The following is a 6,002-nucleotide window of genomic DNA, read 5'->3' as shown; positions in this document are numbered from 1 at the left end:
GATAAAGAAATCTGGCTTGCATCATCTCATCTGGAATCCTAACTCCCAGGTCACCATAATTTCCAGAGTAGAGAGATCACCACTGATACCTGAAGCTAAGAAGGACAAAACCAACAGAACAAGACATATAATCCCAGTCATGTCACAAAGATCTAGAAAGAGAAGTAGGGGAAGTATGACTTCTTATCATAGTACTCAAACTTTAGGTAAACTATGATTTACATTCTCTGAAATTTCAGGAAAGTAAGAGGATCTGTGTGACACTTGCATTTATTTTTCTTTATATTTGTTGAATCTTCTTCTATAGAATATAATCTCTTTGGGCTCAGTTATCACTGCTTTTAGATCATTGTACCACCAGTAATAATATAGTATATATAAAACATGCTTAACAAATAAATATTGAGTGAACTGAATTACAAAGATATATTTAAATGTGATAAAATTTGGCTCCCCATAGAATTTGGAGATTTATTTTGTGATAAGTCATCTTTCACACCTAAGCATATAGGTTCAAAAACTGTGATGGATGATAATATGTAGAAGCATAGTTTTCAAAAATAAAAATATGGTCAAATCTTGCCTAGGGTTGTTGTCAAATAATAATCTTGTTTTTGTTTTTGTTTTTAAGTAGGAAAAGTTGGTATTAATTTTTTCCACATCCTATCTTGCAGAATTCTTTGTGAATAATAACATGGCTTTACAAGATAGTTGGCTAGAGATCATGGTGCAGTATGTGTCTTGGAACCAAGCAAAGCTAATTGGCCTACAAAAGGACTCAACTTCATTAACGCAGTCATCTATCCAACTGAGCTAAACAACCACAGATTGTGAGTAAGCAAATTGAACCATTCCCTCGAATCAGACAAAAAATGCATAACAAATTAGAATAGTGATCAGAAAATTTAATGATTTAAAAAAATACAGAGAGATTATGATGTTGAGTTTAAGATCCAAACCCAAAAAAGGACAGTTTTGGTTATTGTTCCATAAGCCACAGATCTGAATTCCAAGCCTGGATATTTGGTAAATGTGGACTATTGATCATGAGCAATACTGAGTAAGAATTTGTGAATGGCCTCAACAAAAGTCAGTTACCATTCATTATTGGAAACATATTCAGAGAAGATGGTCTGCTCATGCTCGGTTTGTAGCTTCTACCTCAGAAGACACTTATGGCCTAGTAGTGCTTCATTTATATCATCTGTAATTTGGTGCTAACAAGAATAGTCATGTTCTATTTCCTAGTTCCTTGGGAAAGCAATTTATAAATTTTAAAGTACTATATAAATGTAAGTTCTTATATAAAAGTGATTTGAAAAGTATAAAAACATCGAAAGTTATATTTTGAATTTACTTTATATTTCAAAGGAAATGTAAGGTATGTGTAACTGAAATTGGAATTTTTATATACAATTCTTATTTCCTATTCCACTTTGTATTAAAAAATGCTTGTGTTATTTTGCTTTTTAAATTATGAACAAAAATGTCAAGCTCATTTACAACATCTTCCTGTTAAAACAAACAAACAAACCTGGTGTCTGATTTGGAATTCAGGAAGATCTGGAATCAAGATCTACTTCTTATACATGCTGGCTTTAGGGACTTTCTTCCAAAAGTCAGTAAACCTTAGTGCTCTAGTTCAGAAATCAACTTCATTGATAGAGGAAGTTTCCCTACTGGGAACTCCCGCTATCAGTGAAATCATAGTTTTAATACAAAGAAAAAAGAAAAAAAGAAAAAGTATTATATGTCTATTGAGTATTGCTATGGTTTTTAACATTGCAACCATCATAGCCCCTTCTACACATACATAAAAAGGAAAATATTAGACACGAATGCTTCAACCTTGTACCAAGGGTAACCAAGCTCACTGGTATAGAACTTTTTTCTCATTGGTAGAGAAAAGTGTGCTGGCCTGTATGAGGAGTAAGGTGCAACTGGTGAGATAGAGAACTCCAGGACTTTTCAAGCTACTTCAAATATCACTTATGGGCCTGCAATTGCCTCAGTTGTTTCTAACTTCCATTTTTCAAATGGAAACATTGAAGAGGCCATCCTCACTTCAGGTTACTAAAAGAAAAGACCCCAGGAAGACATGAGCAGGAATGACAGTCTCTATCACATCCCTATGCCCAGCTTATATCTTGATATTAAGGAATTTCTCCTTAGATGAAGTTTAGAACTCTCTCACTTGAACTGAGTTACTTTGCTGCTCACAAGAGAGCTCTTTCATATCGTTTTATATGGTACATATATTCCTGTGTATCCCTTCTCTGATTTCTATTTTGCCAAAATTTGGGGGGGAAATGGGTTTATTGTCTAAGTGTTATGTGAATTCATTATTAATATGGTATTTGTAGGGGTGGGAGGAGATAAGGTTATAAAGCTTCGGCTCCTACTCCCTACCAATAATGAAATAACTATCAGAAATTTGCTTGAAACTGATCATATTCCCCAGACTTATAATACTTGAGGGAGCCAATAGATAAAATTCGGGTGTGGTACCCTTCTATTTAAAGAAAACATAATTGTCTCTGTCCTTAAGTTCCTATTTATCTTCCTGGAAAGAAGTAAAGTATCTCTTAAAGAAGTATAGAGCCAGAAGAAATTAAGTATTCCGCTTCCCTTCAAGTCTCATAAAGACACTCTCATCCTACATGTAAAGAAACAGATCCTGGCAACATGTGAAGCCTCACCACACAAGAAATTTAAGAAATCTATAAAAAGAGTTGGCTTGAAGCCAAATCAAAAATATTATCAATTTAATATCAATACCTTCCAAATAAAAATCAAAATGAATATGTCACCAAATTTTAAAACAGAAAATGACCTCAGAGATCATCCATTCCAAAACCCTTATTTCTTTAAAAAACTGAAGATCATGAATACTGTTACTTGCCCAAGGACATGAAGTTTACTGAGGAAAAGCAGACACTATAAATTTAGATCTGCTGACACTGTCTAGGAGCCTTTGCATAACACCTTGATACTATTGAGCAATTCAGAAGTGGATATTATGTCAGTTTATTCCTTCTTGGTATATTAAAACATCGATTGTGATGACCACGTATTTAAAATCAGCCAGAGTCAGGAATTCAAGTTAAGGGAAAAATCTTCAATCTTTATTCTCAGTAGAGGTGAGGAAAGCAATATGGGCAGCTGCGACAGAAAACCAGCTAGCAGAGGGGGATCAGAGGTCAAGGGCAGTCGCGATCGCAATGAGAGCAGCTGTGACAAGATGCCAGTCAGCAGTTTCTCTTTCCATTTCCCTTTCCACTCTCCTGCCTCCATCCACCAAAAACGTCATTTCCTATACAACACATCAGGACTTGCACAAAGAGTGGGTGGGGGCCATTCTTTCTCCAAGCATATATATATTAATAGAGTATGGTCCAATTACTATTTAGCCTCACATACTTGGGACCTCAGTGCATCAAATCAAGCCTCAGCCCATTACAACCAATGTTTTAATTAATTTAACTAGTTAATTTAAATTAATTTAAAATTTTTTAAATATACTAAAATTTACTAAAAATGTTCTACAATTTTACTTTGCTATTGTTGTGATTATAACAATTATTTAAGTGACACAATCTCTGGAAATATTCATAGAAGCATGACTCCATTAAGTTAAAAGGAAAGAAAATACAATTGTGATGAAAAAAGGAATGGAACAAAAGAAGATTTTATAAGAGTTAAATTAAATCACATACTTGAAGAACTTGGGGAAAAGCCATTTATTACTTCCCTGATCCATTATTTGCTTTCTTTCTGTTTTCTTCCCTTGCTTGCTGAAAAAAAAAAAAAAAAAAGATTGAATTTCTAAATAAAATATTGTCTATAACTAAAATGTCTTCTTTGCAAACATTATCCTTACTCAAAAAAGAAATTGTCTTATAAAGAGGAGAAACTCCACAGAAGTGGTATTTGAATAAGAATAGCTATTAGAGTAGTGAGGGGGGGGGGGTGTAAAAAGAAAAAAAAATGCACTGATTTCCTTCAATGGCTGTTGTTGTTTGTCCTTTTTGAAGAGGACCAATTTCTTACTAAACTAAAGTCTTAATCCCTGAATGAATTATATTTAAATGAGGCAGAACTATAAACAGTTATCAGCCTTACTTTCTCTCTTCAAGAGTCAATGAAATACAGTGACAATACAAAATGAAAAGATGACTGGCCATGACCAGGGATGCAGGATGACCTTAGTGTCTTCAATGTGTGTTTAAGCTTTAAATGCTCCACAGCATCTGTGTCAGCCACCTTCATGATCTTTGGAACAAACTACTTTTCATCTGTCCTTTTCTCTGGAGAAAGTCTTCATATGATTATGGTAAATAACTCTCCAATTTGTCAACAAGTTTGAGACCCATAGATTACCCTCCACCTGGTTTAGTCTTTCTGCCAATTCTGTTTATTAGAGTGAGGCTGTTGTGTATGGTACAACTTCTTGGAGTCACCTGTGAGAATAAAGTGATAGGTAAATACCAAATGTGAATGTGAAGTGCTAAAAAGGACTAAGCAAACTCTCATTCCAGAAGAGCTTGCTTTCTTGACCAAGTTATATATCCTTCCAGTGATGAGGTGGTGTTAGATAGAAATAACTGAGCCTAAGGACAGAAAGATGTAAGTAGTCTCAGACATTTCTTAGCTATATGACCCTGAACAAGTCACTTAAAAACTCTTATTGGCCTCAGTTACCTTTTCTAGAAAATATGATAATGAAAATATCTACTTCCTATGGTTCTTGTAAAATTCAGATTATGTAATATTTATAAAGTACTTTGCTGAATTTAAATATATATCTACATATCTATAGATATAGATAGATTGATAGATATAGCTATATATGTGTAACTATTATTTTTATTATGATGATTATAACTCCGTATGTTATAATACATAAGAAAAACATCTTAAAGAGATGATAGATTATGGAACACATGTACATACTCTGTACCTTAGATATTCTGCAATTGGTTCTGAGGATATTGGAGAGGAGGGTTTTTGCTTAACAATATAATCATTCAAAAAGTTCCTGCAGACATCAGCTACAGTATCTGCCTAATTTATTGATGGAGGATCGTAGCGACTTCTTAAATCATGGAATCTCATGAAATGAATGACTTCTCAAACTTTCAGAGAGTGTGTCACTGATAATTTGAAATCAAGATACACTCAACACAGCATCAATATCCTAGGGATATTGATGGAAAGAACTTCAGAAGGAACCTATAGGACTCTGACCCATAGGTTAGACATTTCTGACACATCTAGGAAAGAACTTGGGTAAATAATACTAGATAAGAACTTAGTTAAGGTTTGAACTAATCATCTAATGTTATCCCAGAGACCAAAGTAATGTAGGGGGAATTATATTTTCTAGGTATTTGAGTGTAAATACTTTACATTTATATTTGCTATGTCTTTAAAATATATATTCCTTAGTAAAAACTATCTGATATGTAATGGTTAAATGGAGCTAGGTTGCAAATCATTGAGCTCCTAAAACTTGGGGGAATATAGGTATGTGATAGGTGAAATCTAAAATAACTGACTAAACAAAGATTTGAGCTTCTAAACATAGCAGTTTTTAAGCAATGCATGCCAATTGCATAACAAATAAAGACCAGGTAACCTCCACTTGGCACTGGTCTCCAAATACAATGGAATCAGCTTTTTATGCATAAAAGAAAAGAATCAGTAGGATATCAAGCAGGATACAAGACTGGGTAATTTGATTTCTTACTGAAGAAAAGATTAAGGGCTTTCTGGGTTTAGTGAGAAGGGAAAAGAAAACAGGTAGAATTCCATGAAATCAGAAAATAAAAATTGTCCCATTCCCTCTTCCGAATGTCTGTATTCAATAAAATGAACAAGAAACAAGTAATAGTGACCAGTAAAGGGCCAGTCATGAAATAAGACATTTGAGTTTCTTGACATATATAATTATGAGAATACTCCTTGCATCAATAGTCAAATCTTCCTGGGTTTCTGGTCAG

The sequence above is a fragment of the Antechinus flavipes genome, chromosome 1, assembly GCF_016432865.1.
Source record: "Antechinus flavipes isolate AdamAnt ecotype Samford, QLD, Australia chromosome 1, AdamAnt_v2, whole genome shotgun sequence".
NCBI classification, from domain to species: domain Eukaryota; kingdom Metazoa; phylum Chordata; class Mammalia; order Dasyuromorphia; family Dasyuridae; genus Antechinus; species Antechinus flavipes.
This window is presented reverse-complemented; position numbering follows the sequence as displayed.